This window comes from Podarcis vaucheri (genome assembly GCF_965113315.1).
Source record: "Podarcis vaucheri genome assembly, chromosome: 7".
Lineage (NCBI taxonomy): Eukaryota > Metazoa > Chordata > Lepidosauria > Squamata > Lacertidae > Podarcis > Podarcis vaucheri.
In genome coordinates this window covers 19,089,953-19,104,391 of record NC_138765.1, presented here as the reverse complement: position 1 = coordinate 19,104,391, position 14,439 = coordinate 19,089,953, and the positions used below count along the sequence as shown (strand labels likewise).

At 47.6% G+C, this 14,439-nt stretch overlaps 1 protein-coding gene across 2 annotated transcripts in view; it reads right to left on the bottom strand.

Moving 5' to 3' along the window:
- The window catches only part of IGLON5 (IgLON family member 5), a 136,105-nt gene that overhangs the window by 40,590 nt on the left and 81,076 nt on the right, over positions 1 to 14,439 (bottom strand). The window lies entirely within an intron of this gene.

The following is a 14,439-nucleotide window of genomic DNA, read 5'->3' as shown; positions in this document are numbered from 1 at the left end:
ACCTGGGGGTCTCAGGGCAAGTTCACAGAATAAAATCAAGATATAAAACCACAAAATACATAATAAAAATAAAAACAACAACTCAATAGCTCCCCCCAAACCATATTTTAAAAGGGCATAGGATGTAAATCAGATCAACAAAGGCTTGGTTAAAAAGGAACTTTTTGCCTGGTGCCTTAAGGTGTATAATGAAGGTGCCAGGAGAACTTCCCTGGGGAGAGCATTCCACAGATGGGGAGCCACTGCAGAGAAGACCTGTTCTCATGTTGCCACCCTCTGGACCTCTTGAGGAGAAGGCATATAAAGAAGGGCCTTGGAAGATGATTTAAGGCTCATATGGAAAGAGGCGGTCCTTGAGGTATTGTGGTCCTGAGCTGTTTAAGGCTTTATAGGTCAAAACCAACACTTTGAATTGGGCCCTGGAACTAATTGGTAGCTAATCTCCTTCCACCCACAACAGTCAACATTCTGACCAGACTGGTTTGGGGATTTTCCACAGAAGCGTTGAACTCTTTGGACAGTGGGAAGACAGAAGGGTTGGAGCTCTGGGGCAGAGATGGCATGGTGGGTTTGCTGAGGAGGTGGCAGATTCAGCCTCCAAGGAGTGCATTTGCTGTGCTGTTGCTGCTACTGTGGCAGCTGGAGATGCAAGCCTTGGAAGCTGCATCGACTGCCCCTGTACATCCAGCCACCTGAGGCGGCCATCTCACCTTGCCTCATGGGAGGACTGGCCCTGGTTGCCTTTTTATCGAATGACAGTCCTCCTCCATTTGAAGCAAACCATGAAGAATTGTACCCAATGCCCATTGAAATGGGTGAGCATGACTAACTTAGGTCCATTAATTGCTACAGGTTACTCTGACTCAGTTTGCCACAAATCAGAACTGGCATTCATTTGAAACTGAGAGTGTGCACCTCTGCCTTGGTAAGAGGGAGGACATAACGTGTAATGTTTTGAATTATGGTGCTGGAGGAGACTTTGCAAGAAGATCAAACCTATCCATTCTTAAGGAAATCAGCCCTGAGTGCTCACTGGAAGGACAAATCCTGAAGCCGAGACTCCAATACTTTGGCCACCTCATGAGAAGACAAGATTCGCTGGAAAAGACCCTGATGTTGGGAAAGATGGAGGGCACAAGGAGAAGGGGACGACAGAGGACGAGTGTTGGACAGTGTTCTCAAAGCTACCAGCATGAGTTTGACCAAACTGCGGGAGGCAGTGGAAGACAGGAGTGCCTGGTGTGCTCTGGTCCATGGGGTCACAAAGAGTTGGACACGACTAAACGACAAAACAACAACAACAACAATGTGTAATGGGTTGTCAAAATCTGCCCTGTTGTATTTGGGATCCAGGGGTCTCCAAACAAAGTGCATTTGCTCAGTATGGAGGTTGACAAGGGTGAGATAAGGAGAGTGCCTGCCAAGGACTGGCGGAAAAGAGCCTGGCACTGCGAGGGACGAGTCCCTGTCTCCCCAGGTCTGACCTTCCTGACTCCATCAGGTAGAAATGATTGTATTGACAGGCAGCCATGTGTGCCAATGGGACATGGAAGAAATTAACCAAGGAGGGGGGAATACAAGGTTGGAGAGATGACGGATGAGCAGAGGCTGGTTACTGAGCTGGAAAAACAATGCTTGGGAATGTGGTGATGTCTAACCCGGGGATGCATTGACAAGACACACCCAGATACTAAAAGTAGATTTAGGAAGTTCTGACACAGGTCACATCTAGAGATGTTGAAGAATACCTTCAGGAATGCAGCCAGGAGTGGAAATTCCTGCAACATCAGGAAATCATGCAAGTGAATACAAGTGCCATTTGCTACCACTATTTTCTTTTAGTCTGCAAATATTGTGTAATTAATTACTTTTTTCAGTATTTCAAAGCATATTTTTCCCCTCAGAGAATTCTGGGTGATGTAGTCTGCACGCGTGCACACACACACACACACACACACACACGGACACACAGAGAGAAAGAGAGAGAGAGAAAGAGAGAGAGAGAGAGAGAGAGAGAGAGAGAGAGAGAATTCTCAGCAACTCATAGCAAACCATAGTGCCCAGAATTTCTTGAGGCAGGTATGTGCTCTGAATGTGTTTCAGTGGTTTAATGCAGTGGTTTCCAATTAGCGAAGTACTGCAGACCCCCTGTTTTTCAAAAGCCAAGCCATAGGCTCCTTAATTTTGGAAAATTTTGATGTATCTATGGTAGTTTTTGTTATGCAAATGGTGCCACGGACTCCCTGGGTGGGTTACGCAGAGCCCCTGTGGTCTGTGGGCCACCAGCTGGGAACCACTGGTGTCATGTATACATCTCCTCAGTCTAGAATGCGCATGAGCATCGTGAGTGGAAGAAGTTCATATACTGAACCAGGCAATTGCAGACTGCGGCACCATCACTAGTACCCACTGGTCACCACAAGAGTCTCATCAGCAGCCTACAGCCTTAAAGAGAAGCCAGGGAGTTCTTTTGGAGCAGAAGGGGAAGAAACTGTATCCTGAACATGGTTGTATGACAGAGCACATCTGCACTGGTCAAGCCAGTGACGTGCACTTGGCTCTTCACCCTAGGTTATTATAGCAGTGGGGGTGTTAGCTACGGAAAAACTCTCCTTGTGTTATGCATAATGGGTTAAGGGTGCATTTTCCCACATAGAGGGCCAACTTCCATGCTGTACCCCCATTTTTCCTTGGAAGATTTTATTTTATTTATAAGCTTCATAGATTACCCACCATCACCTGGATCCTGGAATGGCTTACAAATATAAAACAATCATGAACTCCTTATAAGGCAATGTATTCATTATAGAACAAAATGCATTTTTTGTTCCATTTTTTGATTTCTTGCTGTTCTTCTTAAAGAAAAGAAACCTTTCAGCAGCAGAATCACCAACCTCAACTCTGTAGTTGACATACTTAAAAAAACCCCAAAAAAGCTAAACTAAAAACCCACCAAAAATGTCCTGGAGGTATATATTATATATTTAAAGTGGAATGACAAGGTATGTTCCCAAGGAATAAACTCAAAGAAACCCTGCTGTAGGCCTGTGTAGAGAGAGCCCTGTTGAATACTGAATTCAGGCTCTACACAGGTGCTGGACATGAAAGAGGTTTATTAAGCCAGACAAAGACCTCCTCAGTCCATCTCCCTTGCCAATAACACATCGGGGCCACAGTGACTTCAGCACACTAAATGTTGACCCAGTTCAGCACAGCATAGCCCCATTCCTGACCCACCCTCAAAAAACAAACCAACAAGGGTTGGGAAGTGGCTCTTGATTTAAAGGAGACACTAGTGACCCTTCTGGGGATGCTCACTACCAAAAATAGGCGATGACCCAAGCTAAGCGGTGGCACAAAACTCAGGGTTCTTGGCAAGGAGGGTTTCAGGACCATGGATAGCGATCCTATTGGCAAGTGCTTGTAGCATGAATGGTGCTAGTGCCCATTGCGATCGGCAGAGCAGAAGGTGGGGCACTCAAAAGTAGACAGAGGTAGTGCCAATGGTAGGCAGGGGGTGAGAGCCAATGAGAAGCAGAGCCAACTAATTAGCGTTTCCTCCCCATCCTCTTGTAAGGAAGATCACTGAGACTGAGACTAAGGAGGAGGAAGCATATAGGCTGTGTCATGCTCCTGGGCTGGTTGTAAGTCAGAAGAGAGACAGATGGGAGCTGGTTGAGGTCAGGCTGAGGTTGGTGGAGCAGTGCTCCACTCCCCCTAATAAACTGGCCTCCACTGCTAGGTATTCCTTGTTCTGGTCTGGAGCCATGACACTGTCGCATTCCCTGTTCCTTTCATTCCATGCATCTCTTAGAATGTGGAGATGCATGGACTGGTCCAGACCCACTCATATATAGGACCATAGAAGCATAGAATTGTAAAGTTGGAAGGGACCCCAAGTGTCATCTAGTCCAACCCCCTGCAATGCAGGAATCTCAGCTAAAGCATCCATGACAGGTGGCCACATGGGGCTCAAACCCATGACCCTACTGGGGAATGGCATTGAGATAAAATTATTGCCTGTACATTTTTCTGCAGAACAAGCTCCTGTTATAGGCACTGGACTAGGAGATGAGTGACCCTTTCCCTATTCCATAATACATCCCCCTTACTTTTTAGCCTAGCTTATCCTTCTTTCTGCCAACCTAGCAGTTCGAAAGCACGTCAAAGTGCAAGTAGATAAATAGGTACCGCCCCGGCGGGAAGGTAAACGGCATTTCCGTGTGCTGCTCTGGTTCGCCAGAAGCGGCTTAGTCATGCTGGCCACATGACCCGGAAGCTGTACGCTGGTTCCCTCAGTCAATAAAGCGAGATGAGTGCTGCAACCCCACAGTCGTCCGCGATTGGACCTAACGGCCAGGGGTCCCTTTACCTTTACCTTTACCCTTCTTTCACTGCACTCAGAGCCATGTGCAGAGTCTTCCAGCATCACAACAAGCCTATTAGGTAGGCTAGGTTGAGAACCCGTGATTGGCCCAAGGTTAGCCACTGAACCTCATGTCTCACAGTGCATGCTAATAATAATAATAATAATAAATTTTATTTATATCCCGCCCTCCCCAGCCGAAGCCGGGCTCAGGGCGGCTAACAACAATAAAACAGTACAAAGGTACAACATAAACAACATTCTAAAATCATTCATTATAAAAATTAATTAATTCAAGCCACTAGCAACCATTGGGCCAGAGCTCTGCGAAGATTGCCGAGGGAGGGAGTCAGGCTGTGTCCTGGCCAAAGGCCTGGTGGAACAGCTCTGTCTTGCAGGCCCTGCGGAAGGATGTCAAGTCCCGCAGGGCCCTGGTCTCTTGTGACAGAGTGTTCCACCAGATCGGAGCCACAGCCGAAAAAGCCCTGGCTCTAGTTGAGGCCAGCCTAACTTCTCTGTGGCCTGGGACCTTCAAGATGTTTTTATTTGAAGACCGTAGGTTTCTCTGTGGGGCATACCAGGAGAGGCGGTCCCGTAGGTACGAGGGTCCTAGGCCATATAGGGCTTTAAAGGTTAAAACCAGCACCTTAAACCTGATCCTGTACTCCACTGGGAGCCAGTGCAGCTGGTATAGCACCGGGTGAATGTGATCTCGCAGCGAAGACCTCGTAAGGAGTCTCGCTGCAGCATTCTGCACCCGCTGGAGTTTCTGGGTCAGTCTCAAGGGCAGCCCCACGTAGAGCGAGTTACAATAATCCAGTCTGGAGGTGACCGTCGCGTGGATCACAGTGGCTAGGTCAGGGCGAGAGAGGTAAGGAGCCAACTGCTTAGCTTGGCGGAGATGGAAAAATGCCGCCTTTGTTATAGCTGCAATCTGCGCCTCCATGGAAAGGGAGGTGTCGAAGATTACACCCAAACTCTTAACGGACGGTGCTGGCACTAATTGCGCCCCCGCAAGAGATGGGAGTTGCCCCCCCAATCCCATATCGCCCCGTCCCAGCCACAGGACCTCTGTCTTCGAAGGATTTAGCTTCAACCGGCTCCCACGTAACCATCCAGCCACAGCTTCCAAACATCTGGTCAGTGTGTCTGGGGCCGAGTCAGGATGGCCATCCATCAACAGATAGAGTTGGGTGTCATCGGCATACTGATGACAACCCAGCCCAAAACTCCGAACAAGCTGGGCGAGGGGGCGCATAAAGATGTTGAAAAGCATCGGGGAGAGTATCGCGCCCTGAGGTACTCCACACACCAAGGAGTGGCGCGATGACAATTCCCCCCCAAGCGCCACCCTCTGTCCCCGACCAGAGAGAAACGAGCGCAGCCATTGAAGGACTGTGCCCTGGATCCCCACGTCGGTAAGGCGGTGGTCCAAAAGTTCGTGATCGACCATGTCGAAAGCTGCTGATAGATCTAAAAGAATCAGCAGCCCTGACCCGCCTCGATCCAGCTGTCTACGAAGGTCATCTGTTAGGGCGACCAGAGCCGTCTCGGTCCCATGACCAGCGCGGAAGCCAGACTAATAAATGTTTACTCAGAAGTAAATGCCACTGAGTAGTTCAATGGGGCTAACTCCCCAGTAAGTGTGTGTAGGATAGTAGCTACAGTGGAGATTTAATCACTGGCCTTTCTGTTCCTAGCCTGGCATTCGAACCCCTAGGCCACAACAAATGTCTTTATTCCCACGTTACAACCTGGGAAAAGCCATCAAAAGCCCTGCAACTGTAGTTTTCTCCTCTCTGCAGTAAAAGAGTTGAGTGTGCTCAATTCAGAATGCAGAACTACAATCCGAATGAAGAGGCCAGTCTAGGACATCCATGAAAGTTTATGGCAGGCTCCTTGCATGTGGTGCCCTCCAGACATCACTGGACTTCAATTCCCATCATCCCTGACCACAGGCCATGCTGGCAGGGGCTGATGGGAGATGAGGTCTAAATCAGCTGGAGAGCGCTCTAGGAAAACTCCTTTAGTCCTGCCCATTGCTCAGAATACCTGAGGATGCCCCCTGATTTTTGTCCTTGGTTGGATGACTGAACCCCAAAATTCAGAGGAGTGCAAATTTTGGAAGATACTTCAGTTCATATATTATAAGTGTGAATCAGACAGGTTCCCATTAAAATATGAGCTAAGTTTCTCCCCTATCATAACCTCTAGCTGCTGCTCCACAGCTCAGGCATGAACCCTAAGTTGCGGGTAAGGAAGCTGTGACTCTGGAGATGTTAATGGACTACAACTCCCATCATCCCTGACCATTGACTGTATTGGCTGGTGCTGATGGAAGCTGGAGGCATCCACATTGGCTACCCCGATTTAGGGCTTCGAAAGCAGTAACCAAAATCTCCCATTAAACCGATAGCCAATTCAGCTGGAACAATTGAGATCTCACGTCATGTTCCAGAGGACTTGGTCAAAACTTCGACAGCCACATTTTGAACCGGCTGCAGATACAGAAATAGACTTAGGGAGGGCATGGGGCAGTTTGAGGAGCCCCCATTCCCCCCCCAAGCTGTTAAGCCTCTCCCCCCCCCATTCACCGCCACCCCCTTAACGCTGCTCCTCTCCGGCATTCACTTCACTGGCTCCGGCTAATTAGAATGATTAATGGTGCCTGGGAATTATGTAAATTGGAGTGAGGTGAATTTGAGAGGCAGCGGGAAGAGGGTGATGTGGTGGTGCTGAGAAGTCAGGCCTGGGAGGCTTTGCTTTAAGTCGCAGGGAGGAAAAGGAGGGTGTGGGCTCAGGCTGTTGTTGTTTCTTTCCTCAGTTGCCTTCTGGGAAAACCCTCGATTTCCTCCAAAGCTCACAGGGGGGCAATGGTGGAAAATGTCAGTAATGGTGGGCATACTTCACAGAGAGAGAACACTTGCCAGCTACATTAGTGGATGCTTCCTGCCATGTGAAGTTTGAGGGAGGGTTGGCCAGGCCTCAGGCTGAGGAAACTGCGGCCCTCCAGATGTTGTTTGACTCCAGTGCCCATCAGCCCCAGCTAGATTGGCTAATGGTCAGAGCTGAAGGCCACACGTTCATCACCCCTGATTTAAGGCGTGCTTTCACAGAACATTCCTGCCAACCTAGAGTTCAAAAGCACGCCAAAGTGCAAGTAGATAAATAGTACTGCTCCGGCGGGAAGGTAAATGGCATTTCCATGCGCTGCTCTGGTTCACCAGAAGCGGCTTAGTCATGCTGGCCACATGACCCAGAAGCTGTACGCCGGCTCCCTCGGCCTGTAAAGCAAGATGAGCGCCGCAACCCCAGAGTCATCCATGACTGGACCTAATGGTCAGGGGTCCCCTTACATTTACTTTCACAGAGCATGGAGGAACATGGGAAAAATGGGAAGCTGCCTATACCAAGTCAGACTATTGGTCCCTCTAGCTTAGTATTGTCTACACTGACTGGCAGAAGCTTTCTGGAGTTTCAGGCAGGAGACACTCCCAGCCCTACCCAGAGGACTGAACCTGGGGCATGGAAAGCAGACACTGTGCTGTGGCGCTTCCACACGATTCCTTCCTAGCAGGGCTGCCAGGTAGATCTGGTGAATTGACTGTTTGCCCTCAGACATTTCCCAGAATGCTCCACAACAGACACGGCAGATGCACAGGAAGAACTCAGGTGGCAAGTCAGTGATGAAAAGGTTACCGGAAGCGAGGGAAAAACCATGGCCTAGTAGTTGCATCAGCTACCTCTTGAGAACAGAAAAGCCTTGATGGGTCGAATGAACTCAGTAGAGGGAGTGGAAGGACAAGGAGTATGAGTTCTTGCCCCTTGGCCCTTCTCCTTCTAGCATATTTTCATTGTCCGTACATTACAATTTCAGCTTTTTTCTCTGCAACAACGAGGACTAGAAACTTATTTTTTCAAGTATGGGATTAAACCTAGACCGTAGGACACACGGAAGACAATGCAGGAGACACATGTGGCGGATATGTGAAAAAAAGTCATTGTATTCCCTGCCCCCCAGCAGACAGATGTTCTGTTCAGAGTTTGCCAGCTGCAAAAGAGGCAAAAATGTAGCTGCTGCATCTCCCTCCATCACTGCATCTCCTTACTGGGAAAAGCTGCTTCTGCTGGATTTCCCTCTGCTCAACAACTTTTATTTGCAGGGAAATAGGCAATCGTGCCTTCTTTACTCTTTCTATGCAGAGCTTCTCTGTGTGAAGAACAACTGCTCTGAATGAAGTGGCCAGAAATGGTCCCGCAAGATTTGCCTCTCCGCACTCTGTACATGGGCAGGCATGCAGCTGTGAAAGGGGCATCAGCTTAAACTTATACACAGAAAAAAAGCCTTTCTATGCAGCCTATGAGCCAGACTACACAGCAGGGATAACACACTATATTTTGGTGGCTGGGGCAGAAAGCCCAAGTTGACTATCCCTCCTAAGACCACCAACCTATGATTTTAAAAACACCCATTCAGTGGGTGGAAGAAGAAGAAGAAGAGTTTGGATTTGATATCCCGCTTTATCACTACCCGAAGGAGTCTCAAAGCGGCTAACATTCTCCTTTCCCTTCCTCCCCCACAACAAACACTCTGTGAGGTGAATGGGGCTGAGAGACTTCAGAGAAGTGTGACTGGCCCAAGGTCACCCAGCAGCTGCATGTGGAGGAGCGGAGCCGCGAACCCGGTTCCCCAGATTACGAGACTACCGCCCTTAACCACTACATCACACTGGCTCTCACACTGGCTCCACACAGGGGAGGGTTTGGCCACTATGGGGTGGAACTAGTTTAACTTTTTAACATGGGGCACAGCCTGGCAGATCAGGGCAACTGATTGAAATGTCATTAAAGCATGGGATTTCCAAATTTGTTTTTAATTTATTAAAATATTTCCACCCCACCTTTCTGGTGCAAAAGCACCAGCTTTGAGGGTTATTAAACAACAACAACAACAACAACAAAAATAACCAAGGCAGAGCCGAAAGCAAAAGTCCCAGAACAGACAGGTAAGATGCCTGATGGCTGGTCACTTTCCTTCCCCTCCCATTACTCTTCCACAGCTCCTGCCTGTTTTGATGAAGCTTTTGCAAGAAAACACGGGGAGGGGAAAGAGACTCACTTGACGCATCAGATCATTCTCTATTCTGTTTGCTGCCATGTGTGACATGCAGATCTGCAACCCATCATCAGCTCCAGCTCTGCTCATCTCCCCAGTGCAATATTAGGTACATTATCATTGTTTCATCATCATCATCATTAGCATCATCATTAGCATCATCATCATCATCATCATCATCATCATCATCGCCATGCTACCTTGCCTGCTGCAACCTTCTTCCCTCTTGCTTCCCTCCCCTCTCCTCCATCCAGAAATCTACCACCAAATTTCATTCATGTCAGCTAGACCACATTTCAGGTTTCAGCCCTGCCTATCCATCTCCCTTCTGCATCCTGCACAAATGTCCCATCCTAATTTTCAGGGCCGGCCCAAGACACTGTGAGAGTTGCAGCATTACGGCCCCTTCCTGGGGAAATCCAAATGGATGTTCCATTCTGCCATCATTTCTCTGTTGTTAGGAACTGGAAAGACAGTCATTATGTCAGAACAAAATGAATCTTTGGGCTGACATGAAGACAGAATATAAAGCTGGCCCCCCTCTGCTGTAGCAAAATTCAAGCCTCACACTTTTAGCACCTCCCCTGCCCTCCCATAGCAGCCGAGACTCCTGCTCATGTCAGCACCTAAAAAACCTAGCCTACATTTTCTGAACTTAAATTCAGGTCTCCACATTTCTGCAGCAATCTGTGATTATTATTTTTAGATCCTCATGAAAATTTACCGGCATTTTAATGTGAATTTCTCCTGCTGAGCACTTTCATTATATGTGGCTTTGACTAACATTTACATATCACCAGGCAGCTTCTCCTAATGCCATGCATTTGTGTATGTCATTTTCACTGAAACATGCACATTTATGCAGCCTTTTGTTTAATTTTGTACACATTTCTTCATTGGAACATTGCACCACAAATTTCAGAAAAGTGCGAATTTCAAAGGATAACCAAGTTTTTGTTTGCAAATTGGTTCAGAAAGTGTGAATAAAGTAGCATCTCATTCAATTTCAATTTCTGCCCTATCCCTAAGAGGCAACCACCCCATTCTGCCTAGTCAGCCTTGCTTACCTCTAAAGCTCTCCCTCTCCTGGCCTAACTTCTGCCCATAACTACATGTAATGCATTTGCTTGTATTTCACCCCTTGTTTATCCTTCCCCCTCCATTGCCTTGCAGCGCCATCCCACTGCCTGCATCCAAACTGTAGACTCCTAGGAGCACGAAACTATCTTGTTGCACTGTAAATGTGCCTTGCACACTGATGAAGCTATATAATAATAATAATAAAGAGGGCTGTGTATGACCCCCCAACCCAATCCAGGTCTACATCCAATCCTGATCTGACCTGAATCAAATAGATTATGGGAAGCAATCCTAATGTTTAATTACCGTATTTTTCGCTCTATAAGATGTACCAGACCACAAGACGCACCTAGTTTTTGGAGGAGGAAAACAAGAAAAAAAAATATTCTGAATCTCAGAAGCCAGAACAGCAAGAGGGATCGCTGTGCAGTGGAAGCAGCAATCCCTCTTGCTGTTCTGGCTTCTGGGATAGCTATGCAGCCTGCATTCGCTCCATAAGACGCACACACATTTCCCCTTACTTTTTAGGAGGGAAAAAGTGAGTCTTATAGAGCAAAAAATACGGTACATCCTACTAAACATACAATCAGGAGTGGGAAGGAGAAGAAGCAGGTACTGCATGAGCCGGTGAATGGAGGATTCAATCCTGTTCAGTTTGGCTGTGTGCGTGCGCACAGATTCATGCGTGGGTACAGATTCATGCAGTCAAAGTGAAGTGTGGGGCTGTTTGAAAGCCCTTCTATTCCTTAAACCTTGCCTGTCTGCCTCTCCATCTTCCCCCTCGCTGACTGGCCATGTTGCCTATGGGCGGCCCTGGATAACTCCTAGTGGGGCTACCCAACTCAGGGCAACCCAGGGCTGTCTCAGAGCCCAGATCCACCCAAACTGTCCCAATTTTGTTCCCGATTCAGCCCGATGTGGTGCACAGCCCTAAAACAAAACAACCAGTGATATTGCACACACAGTTACTCATCCACGCGACATTTAAGGCAACATTGATATTGATACACAGGGACTCTCTCTCTCTCTCTCTCTCTCTCTCTCTCTCTCTCTTACACACACATACACACACACACCCAATTGCTTAAGCCTGTCTAATCCCCCCTTTAAGACCATCCCTCCTCCTTAAAACCTCCATAATCCTACAAAGAAACTTAAAGGAACTGAAATCTCCTGGCACGGCCTCAGGAGCTGCTTCTTCCCTCTCATCTCTTTTTTACACAAAATCCCCACTCAGAGCCTTCCCCGATCCACCCATCGCCAGGGAAACTGAGACAGGAGGCCGGGCCTAGGCCTCAAATGAAGAGCGCAATTTCAAATGCAAGAATCCAATCCGGAGGCTCAGTCAATTCCTCTCCCCGCAACCACCGCAGTGGAGAACTTCGAGGCTGCTGCTGTGTTCCTACCGCATGCTTCTTTCCAAGACTCTGACATGAGATGGGTCTGCCCAAAGGCAGCACCCACTCCTGGGTTTGGAGGGCTGGCAGGCAAGATGTGTGGAGTGGTCTCCACCGCCTCCTCATCTCCTTCTGGGTCTAAACTGCCCCAAGGGAGAGCACATGGCCAGTGGGAAATAATGCTCCGTTGCCTCACTCCTCGTTACTGCCTACAGAAATCTTTTCTTAATTGTGCATTCAGGATGATTTGTCATCATGATGCTATTGGGGTGGTTATACATGATCCTGCTCTGAGTACAGTTTTCCTCCACACCCCCCAAAGTTTCAGGGCAAAAACTTATATAACAGTTTCATAATTGGGCTAGTGGAGTTTGTGCATGTTCACCAATCTCAGGTTTGGGGAATTTTCCTGCATGTCTGAATAGCCTTGGGTTCCACCCCATTGGAAGTCCAATACGAGAGTCAGTAAAGCCAGAGATTTGCCCTATTTTCAGAGGGAAGGGTTGGAGAGCTGGCTTCACACTGCGTAAATTGCAAGGGAGCAGGCTGGGGGCATACTAGTTTGGAACCCCAGGATTTAACCATTGATTGTAGATCCTTACTTCCCCTTTCCCCTTTGTTTCTGGGGCTGTAGGTGACCAAGAAAAGGTGGTGGTAGAAGCAGCTACCAGAGAGTCAGGCTCATTGGCAACACTGCAGGGCTGTTGTGTAGCAGTTAGACAAGGGAGGGTGTGTAAGAGAGGCTCCCCTTCACCCCAGATACAACAACCTCTAACCCCCCCCCCGGGAAAAACACAAATTGGAATGAATGCTCAATAAACAGCTGGCATAGACTAATTTCCAAACAAATCAGGATGAGTCCTTTATCAACAGGTCATCTGGAAGCAACCAAACCTCTGCATAAGCTTTGCACAGGAAAAACAAGAAGTCTGGCTATTGCATTTGAATAAACATCCACAAATTTATTAGTTGAACACATGATAGATAAAGCAAGGATATGTACAATTTTATAATATTCAGAGAACAATATGTGCGAAGAAATCAGGGAGGGGAACTGAGGGAAGTCCTTGGTGGGGGGGAAAATAATGTGATTGATTATGTGGATTGATATTTTGTTATGCTGAAATTGTTTAATAAAAATTCTTTAAAAAAGAAGTCTGGCTATTGCAGAGAAAATAACTTACCAACTACTGTATATGTTTCTAAGGGTAAGGAAGACCCAAAACATTTGTATACCATTTGGTGGGATTTTATTCATTATGTGTCTAACTCAGTTATGCAAAACTCTTTACTCCCACCAAGTCATGAAATATGGCTTTCATGATGTGCTTTTCTGCTTTTATTTTTCTAAATTATCTTGCTCCGAATCTCTTTTTTATATTAAAAAAATACAAGCTCTGTGCTGCTCCTGTGTTTTGTAACTTTGATGGTGCCGTTTCCTGTGTGTACTTTTGACTTTACACTAATAAAAAAAAAACCTATGAAATAAACAAAGCCTGGTGCACCAGGAAGGAGAATTTTGACAAGCTCGGCTTCTCCCCAGAAGGCACAATACAGGGGAGAGAAGCTGCCCTCTCCAGCTCTCCCCTCTGTGCCAGTCTTCTGTGTTGATTAGCATTTAACAGTCTTATCACGGCCGTCTCTTATCCTTCATGCGCTGCACCAGCATAAGGAATGCTCACTCTGTTTCAGATCATGGGCGCCATTTCAGATGTGGGGCCGCTTATCAAGTCTGTCACGCCTCAAGTGACAGCAGGGTAGGGGTAGCATAGAAGGGGCGGAGGAGGAAAGCTGCCACTGAGCAGTGTGTTTGCGGGGGGTGGGGAGAAATGCGGCAAGGAGATGGTTGGGGTCAAAAAGACCTTTAAAAGTGGGCTATACTTTGATGGAGGTCCCTTTCATGGGGTTGGAAGAGGCAAGATTCTCATCTGCATTTCGTGGCTCCCTCTTGGCAGAGTGAGAGCCAGTGTGGTGTAGTGGTTAAGAGCGGTGGACTCGTAATCTGGGGAACTGGGTTCGATTCCTCGCTCCTCCACATGCAGCTGCTGGGTGACCTTGGGCTAGTCACACTTCTCTGAAGTCTCTCAGCCCCACTCACCTCACAGAGTGTTTGTTGTGGGAGAGGAAGGGAAAGGAGACTGTTAGCCGCTTTGATACCCCTTTGGGTAGTGATAAAGCGGGATATCAAATCCAAACTCTTCTTCTTCCTCTTCATGCAATGTGCGTGTCCTATTGATGCATGGCTGCCAACACCACTTTTGGGCCCTGGAAGGGGGCAGAACGGTGGTGGAACGGGGTGGAGCAGGCTGATGGGCAACCGCTGACATCATTCTGATGTGGCCATGGTCTAACTACCGTAGAAGTTTTGTGCAAGCAAGTAAGGAGCAATGCTTGATAAGGAGGTCATAGGAAGTAATCGCTTTGTCATGATAACTTAGAAAATTTAATTGGTCAACACTATCACCATTCTGAATGTTGAA